The 14,362-nt window shown below is 53.9% G+C and overlaps 1 long non-coding RNA gene across 1 annotated transcript; it reads left to right on the top strand.

The window, feature by feature from the left end:
* The first annotated feature begins 672 nt into the window (after positions 1–672).
* LOC109548426 (uncharacterized) lies at positions 673–14,342 on the top strand. Its single transcript, XR_002174511.3, has 4 exons — positions 673–800; positions 9,060–9,202; positions 10,428–10,457; positions 11,378–14,342. It is a non-coding gene; the product is annotated as an uncharacterized lncRNA (long non-coding RNA).
* Positions 14,343–14,362: the final 20 nt, after the last annotated feature.

The raw sequence follows: 14,362 nt of genomic DNA, 5'->3' as shown, positions 1-14,362 counted from the left end.
AAGAAAGCAATGGAAAATTTTATTCGAGCCAAATTTGAGGATTATAACCAGGGAAGAGCATCTCAGAAGGCTCTGAGAACTGTTCCGCCTGTTAGAAGTCAAGACACAGCTATATAAGTCTTTTGAGACAGAGGGCTGTACATTAAATGACGTGTTATTAATAGTTTACGCAATCCAGATCTAAGCGCCATGTGACCCCTTACAAGATCAAGAAGGAATGTTATCTTTTAAGGAATTGTCCAGCCTGTGCTAGGAGAATGTTGCTCTTTATGACCGAGCAAGTGTTTCTGCCCACGGGAGGTCTGGTGCCGGATGCACAGTGCGGGAGAGGGGAGGCCAAAGGGCAGAGAAAATTGTTTATGTTTAAATTATTCTTGTCTTGCCATAAAATATGAATTTTATTTCATATTTTATAATTTTATTTCATATTTTATTTCATATTTTATAATCCGGAGGGGACAGTAAGAACTGTCCCCTCCGGATTCCTGATCCTGGTTCCAGTGCTCCTTTCTCTACACAGTCCCCAGGCTGTTCCTTCTGGAAGTGAGGGCTGGGCAGGTGGGGAGGGAGCCGTGCCCGCATGCGGAGGGGAGGGGAGGCAGCTGGGGCTGGGCGCGCAGCCGCTGCCCAGGGCTGCCGTGGGAACTGGACGGTCATCACACAGAGCTGTGGGAAGCCACCATAAGAGGAAGACTGCAGCCTGCTTCAGGTCACATGGACTGAGACAGGGCCTGCTTGGGGCCCCAAACTCCCCACCCTCCTTGGGAGCCCTTGGGGCCAGAACCAAGGCGTCCTCACTGGTGAGTCTTTCTCGGGACCTCAGCTGCTCACGGGGGCCGTGCCCACGTCATGCCATGAGGATCAGGGTCTGGGGAGTGGGTATCCTCCAGGGGGTCTGTCCAAAGTCAGTTATGAGGATGACCCTAGCTAGGTCACCGCAGTGTGGTGGCCCTGGGCCGAGCCCAGAGAGAAACTCTGGACTGTGAGACCAAGACAGGCCACAGAGCTCGGTGCAGAGAGAATGTCAGACAGGATCCTGCCCTCTGAGGGTCCACAGTGCACAGCGACCCAGTGAGGTCGCAGGAGAAATCCTGCCCTCGGTGACCTGCTCCCTCCAGCACTTGTGCCCTCTTCTCAGGCCCCGCCCTGACCAGCTCCTGCAGGCGGAACCTCACCTTCGTTTTGAAACTCTGGGCTTAGCTTCTAGGATGGCCAGCACTCCTGGCCATTCTTTTTCATCTCTTTTCTGCAACCAAACTGTCCCCTAGGACTCCTCTCTGGGCTTCCATTCTTCCCCCTTTTTGTTGGTGGTTCTGAGGCTAGGCTGTCCTTTGGGCTCACCTGGGTACCTCCTACCCCAGAGACGAGAGCCCCAAGGTCTGCACCTGCTCTTTTGGGGTGCCCTTGGCTCAACGTCCCCATCCCAGAATCACCCGCTGACATCATGTCACTATGGGTCTCTGACGTCCTGCGTCATCCCCACGTCCATTCTGGAACCTCTCACCCACCCACTTGTGTCCATAGCCTGCCCTTGTGCCTACTTCCTCCTCTTGAATGGCCTTTCCTCACTCCTGGCTGGGCGTGGGCATCTCGCCAGCCCCAAAGAGTGATCCTCTTCCCCCACGTTACCTGGCTGGGATAGCCATGTGATGTCACAGAGTCAGGCAGGAAGAAGGTGCCCGAAACCATGGGGCTTGCTCAGCCCTGCTGAGTGAACACTGGCCTGGCGTCTGGCAGGGCTGGGTCTGGCTAGCCACACCCTGGGGTGACTGAGCACTCTGTGTGGGGTCCTCATGGGTGAAATCTTTGTGGTCTGCCCTTCCCACCGCTCAGACGGGGACTGAGGACCACACACAACAATGAGGCTGGCAGAAGCTGGCCTGGGAGGTGCTCAGTACCTAGCCAGGCCAAGCTAGAGTTCTTGTGAGGAATGTTAGGCTCTTCTGATCGGGGAGGAGGTCTCAAGATCTCCAGCCTCACATTTCACTCATGGCACAAACAGCAATGGCGCTGCTGTGTTCCCAGCGCTCAGCTGAGAGCGGGCCGTGCTGAGCCTGCAACCCTGGCCCGGGGGAGCAAAGCCAGTCCACAAAGCCCTGTAAGCTGCAGGTGAGTGGCAGAGAGGAAGGCAGAGGATGCTGTCGGAACAGACAGCAGGGCAGGGGGTTGGGTCTCATCTGGATCCCCGTGTTGGGAGGCTGCTCTGAGGAAGGGATGTTTCTCTGGGCCCTGAGGAATGGTTGCAGTTAGCCCAGGAACAGGGCTGCAGGTGGGGTAGCAGACAGGCAAAATGGAGGTAAGGGATGCCCATGGTGGGGTGCTCGTGTCCAGGTCGGGTGTGTGTGCCTGGGGCTAACTACCTATTAGAACGAGGGAGGGACACGTGGGAGGGTGTGGCCTGTTCAGGATGAGAACAGCTGCGGTCACCAGGGAAAGTAACGGGGACTACACAGGAGCCTTGCAGGCCGTGGAAAGGGTTTCTGCTTCGCCAGAGCACACTGAGGCAGTGTGGACGGTGCACAAAGGAGAATGGCATGATCTGGTCCAGGGTCTGGAAGCCTGCAGCTGTGTGGAGCCAGTTGGGGGGCCGGAGACCAGGCAAGTGAGGAGGAGGGGACATGGGGTTGCAGACAGACAGGGCAGAGATGGAAATGGCGGCAGGATGCGGGTGTGAGCGACAGAGATGTCTCGCAGTGCAGGGAGTTGGAGGCCAAGGGGTCCTGCGTCATCCTGTGGATGTTGAAGTTGCCGGGGATAACAGTGGGCTTTGGGCTGTGGGGCAGTGTCAGCCAGGTGCCCGAGTCTGCAGTGAATGAGGAGTAGAGGATGCCCATGGGGAGAAGGGTGGAGGATGGCAGAGCGGAGTGGCCGGCCTCTTCCACGGGGCCCCAACAGCATGCGGGGCCCTTACACTTGGGCACGCTGGGCTCTGGCAGAAGGGCTGGGGCCGGCCCGCTGGCACAGACCCAGCTGCCCCAGCCATGAGTCTGCTGTTCATCACAGGAAGCTGCACATTTGGTGGGAAGCCTGTGGGTGGGACATGCTGAGGGCTTAGGGCAGGGTCCCCCCAACGCCCCTAGTACTCTGCCATCTCTCTAGGTTTTCAAGCAATATCTCCAGTCTCCAGAGAGGGGAAAAATAGCTCTCACCATTGACAATGTGATAGAAGGGGCCGCATAATGGGCATGTAATCAACTAAGAAGTGAAACAAAAGTCTCCATCATGCTTGCTCCATGACTCTGCTAACACTGTTTTAAAACTGATTTTTAAACTGGGCTAGTAGGCAAACGTAAGTTCTGAACATGAAGTTTACCACATCACACCAGCTTCCTGCCATCCTGTCCTCAACAAGGCACCTGGGCACCCAGTGCCTGAAGCTATAGGACAGGAAGGCCCCTGGGGGGCGAGGGTGGGACCGTAGGCAACGCCCATTAGCCCCCTGTGCCTTCTGCCCCCTGGGCCCCCAGGGTTAGACTCCTGCTGACTTAGGCCCAGCCCATCTCTGAGACAGGGCAGGACCCCCGTCCCTGGCCTCCTTCCCCTTTACGTCCTTCTGCTTGCATGGTGAGCACCTCCTGTGGCGGCCATCTGCTCTTTGAGCCAGAGTTTGCTTCCTTGGGATACCTACCACCCATGGGTAGCAGAGAAATAAGGAATGAAAATTCCGGATTTCCAGTTACAAGGAATTGTGTCTTTGGGTTGAAAACCCCTTGTCATCTTTGGGCTCATGAGCTGCAGTGCCGGGCATCCTGATGTCCCCTGGAGCCCCAGAATCTCCACAAGGATCATAAGCGTGGGGTTGCAACACACACTTCCTCAGCTCTTCACCTGTCAAAGGTGAGGATGAGTGGCCAAGGCCCTTCCTGATCTTGCAGCAAGTGGGTCCCGACCCAGCATTGCCTCAAACTGCCAGGAACTCGGTGCAGGAGCTGCCTCTGAGGGGCCCCCACTGTGTGTGCGTGCAGGGAGCTACGTACACAGTCATGTTCTGTCCTCACACAGCTGGGGGCACTACGGAGGTGAGGGTGACCTGCCTGGGGTCATCCAACTTGTCCATCACAATGGAGTTGAGCAGGACCTGTGGCCTTTTTGTCTCCAAAGCTTGTAGGAGTCTTTTCCCAGGACCCCCCTCTTCCCTAGAACCCACTACTTGAAAAGAGGTGCTCCTGATACATGGCTATTATGGGCCGAGTTGTGCCCTCCCCAAATTCACCTGTTGAAGCCCTAACCCCCAGGACCTCCAGAATGTGACTGGAGATATGGTCTTTACAGAGGTAGTTAAGTGAGGTCATATGGGTGGGCCTAATCCAACATGACTAGTGTCCTTATAAGAAGAGGAGATTAAGACACAGACACAGACAGAAGAAAGACAATGTGAAGACAGGGAGAAGACAACCGTCTACAGGCCAAGGAGAGAGGACTCAGAAGAACCCTGCAGACACCTTAATCTCAGACTTCTAGCCTCTAGAATTGTAATAGATTTCTGTTGTTTAAGCCACTCAGTCTGTGGTACTTAGCTTGGGTACAGCCCAAGCAAATGAATAGTGTGGCTTTGCTGTTAACTGAACCCACACTGCACCACTCTGTTTCCTGTACCTAAGGGTCTCCCCTCTCTACCTCCACTGGCAAGCCAAGCCCTGTTCTCCCAGCTGTCACAAGCCCAGTCTGTAGACTGGAGGCGGCAGGCAGGTGTGGGACCTTCACAGAAGGGGCAGGGGTTGGGGGCAGGGAAGAGCGGACATGAGGGGCTCTGCTTGTCTACATGGCCCAGCTTCCTAGGGTGTCAGGAGGACAAAGTAGGTGGGAGAAATGAGTAGGGATGAAGGATGTAGGGTGACAAGGGCAACTCCTGGAGAGACAGATGGGTCAGGCTCCTTAACATGCTGAAAATACGTTGGAGGTGCCTGCTCAGCCCACTGTCAAGACTCTCAAAACCGCCCCCAGGCACCGTGCTGGGCCTGACAGCAGCCGTGTTTGTACGTGACCCTGCTGGCTGGACCAGGCATGGACATCTCTCCCCCAGGGCTGGAGCGTTGGGGAGCAGCCAGACAACCTGAGCGGAGGACCCGCAACCAGGAACTGTGCACAGGAAGGCAGAGATGCGGGAGAAAGAGCAGACGCACAGAGAGGGGGAGGGACAGAGGCCAGTGATGACACGGTGCAGAGAGCAGGAGATCCTGCAAGAGAAGGCCAAGCATGGACCCCATGGAGTTGGCAACATCTGGCCCCATCGGGGCCTGGCTGCCTATCCACCCACGCGTGGGTCAGGACCCACAGCCACTCCAGCCCTGTCCTGCTGGCATCGGCTGTGGACTCTGCCTCTGCCCAGCTTGGAAGCAGGTCAGGCTGGGCTCTCCTGTGTGGAGACTTCAAAGGGCAGGATTTCTTAAACTTTTCCATGAAAATCCCCGGTTGATGGAGAACATGAGTCAACTGGGCCCCGTTTTGACATGGTCTAGGAAATGTGTGCAAATTGTGTGGTTCCCCTGAAAGATTCATGGTTTAAAAACGGGCTCGCTCAGGGCTTCCCTGGTGGCGCAGTGGTTGAGAGTCCGCCTGCTGATGCAGGGGACACGGGTTCGTGCCCCGGTCCGGGAGGATCCCACATGCCACGGAGCGGCTGGGCCTGTGAGCCATGGCCGCTGAGTGTCCGGAACCTGTGCTCCGCAACAGGAGAGGCCACAACAGCGAGAGGCCCACGTACCGCAAAAAAAAAAAAAAAAAAAATGGGCTCGTTCATATTTACGAACGTAGTTTCCGTACGGTCCGAGAGCTCCTCCTTCTCCAGGGCTGGGCAAGAGTCCCACACGCAGAAGACCCCCGATCAGTAGTCCTTGTGGCTGCCCCTGAGTCACCCAGGGCCCGGCCTGCATGGGCCCTGCAGTCCTGGTGGCTCTGGTGAGGCTGGGTCCCCAGTCCTGCTCACCACCCAGCCACCTCTCTGGAGTCTGGTGATGGGCAGCGCCCGTCTGACCCCAGACCTCTGTCTCCTGCCCTCTCCACTCTACTCCCTCACTCAGAGACACAAAGCATTGCCCCTCAGGAGCTTCAGTCTTGACACAAGATGGAAAAGAGGTTGACTTCGGGGCACTCATTTCCCACTGAAAACAGTCAGGCAATACCAAGGGCCCGGCTCCCTGCTAGGAATGTGGAAAGGAAAGCAGAATGAGAGCATGACACAGAGTGGACACGTGTGCAGACTGCCCAGCACAGCGCAACTAGGAGCCCCGGGCAGTGCTTGAGAAACGGAGTTCCCTTCTGCCACCCTGACCTCCTCTGCATCCTGGGCCCATGCCGGGTTCTGATGCACAGACAAGAGGGTGGGAGGACTGCTGTTAAGGCCACAGCTTTGCCAGGTACCCAAGTTCCCTCGCGGGGGTACGTGTGCGTGGCTTCTACTTGTGTGCTTGTGGAGGAGGCCTGTGGCTGACCCTGCGGGGGTCTGAGGGAGGTTCCTGGCTTCCAGAAGCTCAAGCTTTGGCCCAGGCTTGGAGGTCCATCTGAGTCTACAGAGGCTGCTTTACACGACACCAAGAGGCACTCAGAAAATGAACGTTTTTGTTGCCCTAGTCTAAAATAAGGAAGAAGCACTGCCCAGTATATTCCTCTGTGTACAGGTCTCAGCTTGGGGCAGCTCAGATGTGAGACCTGTTACCTAAAGCTATCCTGCTCCATGGCAGGACTCAGACAGAAGGGGGATCTGGGACAAAAGGCCGCCCTACAAGTCAGGTATCAGCTGAGGGCTGTGCCCCCTTTCCTCTTTACTAGGGTGAGGAGCCCCTGGTTAATGCCAAACCAGAGGGATTGGATGAGCTAGAAGGAAGGAAGGCAGGGGGACAGAGGGGCCCAGGGAGAGACTGCCAAGGAAACTCCCTTTTCCTGCTGTCTCCTGTTACAGTCCACGGCAGAAAGGGAGGCCGGGGTCAGAGGGTGTGGGTGCCGAGCTGTGGGCTTGTGTCCCTCCCAGATCTCCCCTCACCTGATGAAAGTGATGACTGCCTCCCTCCTCAGTTCAGGGGTCAGGAAGGAGTGATGGGCTAAACATGAGAAGGCTCTCAACATCCATTAATAAACAGACATGTGGATTTCAGCCAGGGCCACGTTAGGCTCGTTACTGAATCACAGATACATTTCTCCATTTAGGGTCTCAGAGTCTCAGAGATGGGTATGTACTATTTTACAGGTATACACAGACACATAGATATAATGTAGGAGCACAGAACCAGGTTCAGAAAAGTGTCCCTGACACTCTCAGGCCTGGACAATGCTTTCACCAGTTACAAACGATCTAAAATATTCCACTTCTAAGGAAGAGAGAAAATCTCTCTATAGGATTTCACTTTATTTAAACCCCCTTTCTGCCTAAAAAAAAAGTTTCACACACTTTCCTTGGTATCGTGAGTACATTTTCTTTTTTTGAACGTAGGGAAAGTTACGGTCATCACTCTTCATCCACTTCAATCAGTACAGATGAAAAACCCAAACCTGACATATTTTTACCTCTAGTTGTCTCATAGAAATTCAACTGAAAGGCATAAATATAACATTCAAGGAGATGGGAGTGAGGGTGGAGAGTAGTTCAACTCACTATCAATGCAGATTAGGGACAACTGGTTATTGCCCCCAGGCCCCCCACCCCGGGGGACCCCTCCTTGAGTGCTCCCGTGGGCTGTATGCATGGCGCTGGAGTATCATACAGACGCCCTGGGTGGTGGGGAGGACACGGCATGCTAAAACATCTCTGTCGGAAGCACGGTTTCTTCTATGGTGGCAGATGGCAAATAGGGGAGGTGGAACTTTATGGAAATGGAGAGACTCCTCTAAAATTCCCCTGGGCCTAGGGACCGGTTGGTTTACCTGGAAAGAGAAGATGCATTTCTGGAAGATGCACTTCCGGCTGGTGAACTGTAGAGGGCCTCGTCTCTTTCTGAGACACGTTCGCAACGGAGGTAGCCAAAAAATGGAAACCAGGAGCACGGAGTGAAGGAGGTGAGAAATTCAAGTACTTCTCTCTGCGTCAGATTAGGGAAGGAGACACAGGATACTATTCATGTTTCAAAGACGTTTTGGGCTTTGTTCAAAGAGCAGAATTTGACTAAAACTCCACGCGTCCCAGCCCTTGGTGACCAGGGCTTTGGGGAGTGGGACTCATCATGTCTACACCCGCAGGATGCCGGGGTGCTTTGTCCTGGCAGGAGCAGTATACATACGTCTCACCAGGTAACAAACTCTGATCAGCAACAAATTCCAACGCCTTTCGACTGTAAACCAAGTCTCAGTATACATGTCTAATTCAGCAAACAAAGGGCTCTTAACAATCTTGGGTTCTTGGTGCTTTAGAGGTTGGGCTACGGGGGCTGGAGTGACAACGTGGCTCCGCAGCATGGCCGGGCAGGGGGAGAGATGAGCGGCTGCATCCTGGAGGGAAGCCTGGAGCACACGGGCGGGGGGTATTGGCACCGTGAGCAGCAGCTGTTGACGGAGAAGCACTCCTGGCTGGGCTGAAGGCAGACCTTAGGGCTGCAGTGCAATTGCCCACAGTGGGGCTTCATGAGGGCGAAGTTGAGGCACTTCCCCTGCAGGGGACAGAAGAGACAGAAGGTCACTAGGAGCCTCTGGAACTGGGAGCAGAAGGTTGCGGTTTCCCTGGCCTCTGGGGCCTGCCGAGCTCCTTCCCTGTCTCAAGCCCACCCTTCTCCTGCTGCCCAGAGTTCCCTGATCCCCCTGCTGGGTCTGTCTTGGCCTGTTGGTCCCTATAGGTGCGCCACGTGGTGTGCAGACTTCAGGCTTCCGTGAGCCTGCCATTCACGCATGAAGTGTTACCCTGAGTGCCTGTGAGTGACAAAGGCCACTGAGTGCTGCCTGCTCCTCCTGGGGCTGTCATTTTCATCACCCTAGCTTTTAAAATCCTTAGTAACCTTTTAGAATGATCGTGGTTTTCCCTGGTAATGTAGCCACATTAGGAAAAGAGAACACCTAACCCCCCTTGAATTTGAAAGAATGTTCTTAACAAATCTTCGACACCTTGAGCCTGACCTTGTCCTCTTCCATACCCACAGGGATGTCTGATCTGATGAAACTTTCAGGAAATACACCCTGCTTTGGGACCCGCACCTCTGGGCGCAGAGCAGAACCAGACCCAGAGATGGGAAGGGATTTCTCACTCTGACTTTCCCCGGCATGACAAGCCTGAGATAGTTTGGTAAATGTCACTTTCTAGCAACTTTCTATGTAAAACCACCTTAGACTTCAATAAGTTAATATTTTCTCTTTTACAGATAAACATTTTTACTTTTCCTGATCATAAAAGTAGTACCTGCCCATTATAGAGAACCTAAGCAACACAGGAAAATATTCACGAGGAAATGCATGCTTCTTTTCCAACCACCCACAATAACCGCTATGAAGGGGATCCTGAACTCTCGGCAGACAGCAACTTCTTTGATCATTTATCAGCAATTCCCCTTTTCTGATCTCCACCCCCAGCTGGCCGTTCTCCCTTCCAGACGCACGGCCCAGGCTTGCCCTCTCCTGCCACCTTCCTGCGGGTCCTGTGTCATCCAAGTTCACATCCCCTGCCTCCTACTCTGCAGGCCTCTTCAGCCTCTAGGTCCCCAGGCCCAGCCTCGGGGCTCAGTCTGCCCGAACCCTGTCCTGAGCCACGAGTGTCTCCAGCTGCCCATCCGTGCTCTGCACCCACTGCCTGTCCAGGCCCTCAGCTCCCTTCCTAGGCCGACTCAAGTGTCTCCTCTCCCCTGGTCACCTGGCCCTTCCCCTCCTCCCCTCCCCCCCCAATCCAGGCCTCATGGAATCAACTTCCTCTGGCTTCTTCTTCCTCAACTCACACCTTCAGCTGTGCTTCCTCACTGTCTGGGAATCCAGCCCCAGTGCCCAGCCTGGCCCACCAGGCCACCCAACCGCCGGCTCCTGGCCCATTGCCAACACTGCCCGCACGCACCCAAAGTGTCCCTGTGTCTCAGCTGCACCCTCTGTGCTCCTCTGCTCCAGGGTTGTCCTCCCTGCCTCTCCATTTCCCATATCCAGACTACTTATCCTCTGAGGCCGCCTCTGCCCTCCCGCAAGTCAGTCTGGGAGCGCCTGGGCCACACAGCCCCCAGGGCACTGGAGCTGGTTCCCTCTTCTCTCAAGCCCACCAGCAGGGTCTCCCTCACTGGCAGGACCTTCACCCTTCCTGCCCTAGGACTGCACCCCAAATTCCTTAACTACTCTTAACAGTTCATTTACTTAGGTGAATTTTAGAATCATTTTGATCAAATTCCTTAAAAATATTCATTGCAATTTTCACTAGAGCAGCATTAAGCCCATGAATTCTTTTGGGAAAAGCTGACATTGTGGTCTAGGTTTTTGTATTTTCAAGTCTTCTCTTCTAGCGAAGAGTAAAGTTTTGTGGTTTCTTTTTATTACAGGTCAGCACACGTTGTCACACCTGCGCGTGGGTAAGTTCTTTTATTGCTACCGTGAATAGACTGGGATTTTCTATTTTTATTTCTAAGCTCCTTTATTCCTGCTTATTTATCCAGACGGTGAAAAGACTGTTCTAGACCTAGTGTCTACCATCTGCTGTAGGACCCCTTTGATTTCCTCAAAGCACGACTGCAGGGCACCTGTGCTGAGGCCTGGCTCCTCTCCCTCAGCTGCAGCCCGTCACTGGGAGCTGTAGCGGGACGTGTACGTGGGCTGAGGGAGAGAAGCAAGTGGCTCCAGGTGGTGGTGGAGGCCCCTGGGTAGTGGCAGAGCCCCTGAGTCTGTTGTGTGATCATAAGGGGGTGAGGGAGGTGACTAGGGGCTGAGGGGGGGTCTCCCTCCCCTCTGGTTTTCTATTGACGAAGAGATCTAAGCCAGTGACCAATTACTTCTTACATCAACTCAGCGACTCCACAGTGAAGGGATGTTTAAGAGATTGGCAAATGGTTGATTGAACCTTGATCTCCAGTGCTTTGGAGCTTTGGTTCCATTTCTGGATTTCCTGCTTATTACAGAGGGAAGTGTGTGCGCACGTGCACATGTGAGCGTGTTTGTATGTGTGAATGTGTGAGAGTCTGTGTGTGTGTGAGGAGCAGGGCGTGAGGGCTGTCGAGCATGGAGGAGCAGGCTGCTATCACTGTCCCGAAGTTATGATCTGGGACTTTCACAAAGGTCACTGTCTTGAAGGACATCTGTCAACTTGGGACTTTCTGGAGGGTTCAAGTCCTGCCCCAACTTGACCACACATGCCTTGGTGCTCCCTCTGTGGGTGGGGTCAAAAGATAGGAACTCAGGAGCTCCTTGGCCATGAATGCATCATACGGCCTCTCTGCAGCTCTTATCGTTACCCAGGACGATTGTTTCCAATAAATATTTGTGTGTTCATATTTAGAGGAGGTCTGCAAGCAACACAGTGTGAAAATAAGAAATTAACATTCATAATTGTTTGCACATCTAACACACTGCACAGAGGAAGGAATTACTTTCCAGTTGTTTCCCTATCACCGTGATAGCAGGTTACAGGAGCTGTAGCCTGGACTTGGAAGTGAGTCTCCCTGGGCTCTGTTCACAGCCCTGCTGTACCCCTCCAGAACTCTGTCACATTGAGCCCATCATGAAACATCAGAACCTCGGTTTCTTCAGCTTCAAAATGCAGAGGAGTGATCATCTGGCAGGACAGAGAGGCAGCCAAGCACAGGGTGAGGTCTGGGCCCTGGACTGTTGGTACTGGCCTTACTGCTTCATGCTATGCGGCTGGGCAGGTGACTCAACTGCTCAGGGGTCAGCTTCCTCCCCCGCAGAGTTTTGGGAGGATGAAAAGAGTGAGCCTGTGTAAAGTACTCAGTGTCTGGCGACCCCTACTCTGTATAAACGGCCGCTGTTGGGAGAATGAATGAGATCCTTGTGTAAAGGGCCTTGCATGGTGGTGGCACCCAGGTCACACTCTCTTGGAGACAGTTGTACCACTTTCAGCATCACATTCAGTGAGAAGTGGAAGGTTTCCCATTTTTACCCGATTTTTCTGACGGATCTAGAACTGATTTCCATGAACTGAATGGGCTGCCCTGGAAAAGGCAGGGAAGGAAGAGAATCAGGACCTTGGATTGGGGGCAGGGTTTGGCTCAAGACTAAGAAACTAAACTGAGTCTTGCTGTGTCATTTTGTATATGTGTGTACACTTATACAAAAGGGACACTTTTTAGAAGGGACACTTATTAGAAAACTTCCTCTGGGGATGAGATGGCGGTGGGGCAGAGAGACACGGTCATTTCACAGAAGGTTACAGTAAACAAGAATGACTGCTTCTGCTACAAAAACACTGAGATTTTTGGTAAACTGAGCCTTTGAGAATTTTCTGCATTGTATTGTGCTGAAGTGCAGAAACATCTGGATTGACTGAAACAAGCAGCTGACTGAGGTTTTAGAAGGCAGTATCTCCTACAAGTTCAACCCCAGACTCCACAGTTCACATTCTGAGCACGTTCACATCCGCAGGCCTGACTGCAATTCCAGTCCAGGCTGAGGAGTTTGGAAACAACCTCCCTGTGGATCGGGAACTGGAAGGAGGAGAGAGAGGCTGTGCACCTGTGCTGCTGGGAACCTCCTCTCCTGCGGCTTCTGTTTTCCAGCACAGCCTGGTGAAGAGGGTCTGGGCAAGATTCTGTCTGAGCAGAACACAGGGTGGTCTGCAGTGAGCAGACGGAAGACTTACGTCTGCACGTTCAGGGCTGGGTTTGGGGGCCGACTGTGGTCTGCAGAGACTGTAGGTCCCAGCTGACACCCCGTCACTTAGACCAAGATTAACTTTAAGCCTGGGACCAGAGCACTGAGGCCTTCAAGAAGGGAATCAGGACTCACTCCTGCACCTACTGGAATCCTGGGGTATCCACAGAAATCCTACAACACTAGGTCTCCAGGACTAAGGTTGGGAGGGACAAGGTCAAATGTTTTGGGGGCAGAGGAGTGGGAGGGGTCACATCCACCAGGCTCAGTTACGGGCTCCCAGCCCCTCTCAGGATGAGCAGGGTTGATTTCAGGCAGCTCTGGCTGCTGCCACTTACTCTCTGGGTGGTCCTGGCAACTCCCCTGATGTGTCAGGCCTCAGTTTTGCCTCCAGCGAGCACACAGGTCACTGTGAGCCACAGACTGCTGTGCGGACTCGAGAGCTGGCATTGCAGGGGCCTGGCAGAGCCCTGGGCAGCTATAAGGCCCCCTAATCCATCACTCTGCCATTACCCCAACCTGAGCTTCGAAGAGTGGCCCTGGGAATGGGACCATTTCAGAGAGGTGCTCAGTGCCCCTGCCCTTACCTCGCTGGGCAGGAAGGCCATACCTGGCATCTTCCCTTTGTCCACCCTCTTTTCTCTTGCCTCCCTCTGCTTCAGCCCTCTGTCTTGCTCTGTCCCTCCTGATCCTGAGTGAGCATCTCTGGGTGGGTGTCTCCACTGTTCAGGGCATAAGGCTGGGGTGGGGCTCTTATGACTATAAAGGGGCTGGTTCTGGGAGAGGCTCCAGGAGAATGAGGTGGAAAATGGGGCTTCTGTGCAATCAAAGCTGGGACTCAGAGCTCGATTCAGACCCAGAACTGGGAGCCCAGCTGCCAAAGGAGCCCTGACACCACTGTCACCACACAGTGTCTCTGCTGGGTGTGAGCATGACTCAGGTATGTCACCAGCAGTGTCCAGAGGCTTTCAGGCCTGCCTAGAGTTTCCAAACGCCCACCTGCCCAGCCACCAATGAGCCAATGTTTGTCTGATTCAGTGAAGGTGGTGAGTGCAGCCCTCACTATAGGGTTGGCCCGGTCTATGCAAAGGGTCTGCGTTTGGAATGGCCAGGCAGATGATTTTCAGGCAAACCACTGCCCTCCTTGGGCCCCAGGGGCCTGAGTAGGGCAGCGCCTGGTAGTTTGGGGGTAACCATCATGAGACCATGAGTGCTGACCCAAAAGCAGGGCAGAGCAGTGAGAAAGGTGGGCCCAGACTCAGAACTCAAGTCTAGCTCTGCCCCTCCCAGCTGTTGTGACCTGGGACAAGTCACTCAGCCGCTCTGTGGGTCAGTACCCCCTTGGTAAAGTTGCGATAATAGTCGTATCTACCTGTACAGTTACTAGGAGGATTAAAGCAGTGAAAACATGTAAAGTTCTTGAGCAACTGACCCACGGAAAGGACGCAATAAAATTATCTATCATTATTATTATTAAATAACAAGGATGACAAGTGGAGAAATTGGGCTTCTCCCCACTGTCACAGGCACTGACACAAGGAGGGCATCTTTACTAGCTGGTAAAACCAGTCAGTGTTGAGCAGACAACATTGGGGAGGGGGTGTCACCATGTCCTCCGCCACTGCTGCAGCTGAGTGAGCAGCCCAGGAGGGTC

This window comes from Tursiops truncatus, chromosome 16 (genome assembly GCF_011762595.2).
Source record: "Tursiops truncatus isolate mTurTru1 chromosome 16, mTurTru1.mat.Y, whole genome shotgun sequence".
Taxonomy (NCBI): Eukaryota; Metazoa; Chordata; class Mammalia; order Artiodactyla; family Delphinidae; genus Tursiops; species Tursiops truncatus.
The sequence above is the reverse complement of the archived record's forward strand: the minus strand, read 5'-3'. Positions and strand labels throughout refer to the sequence as shown.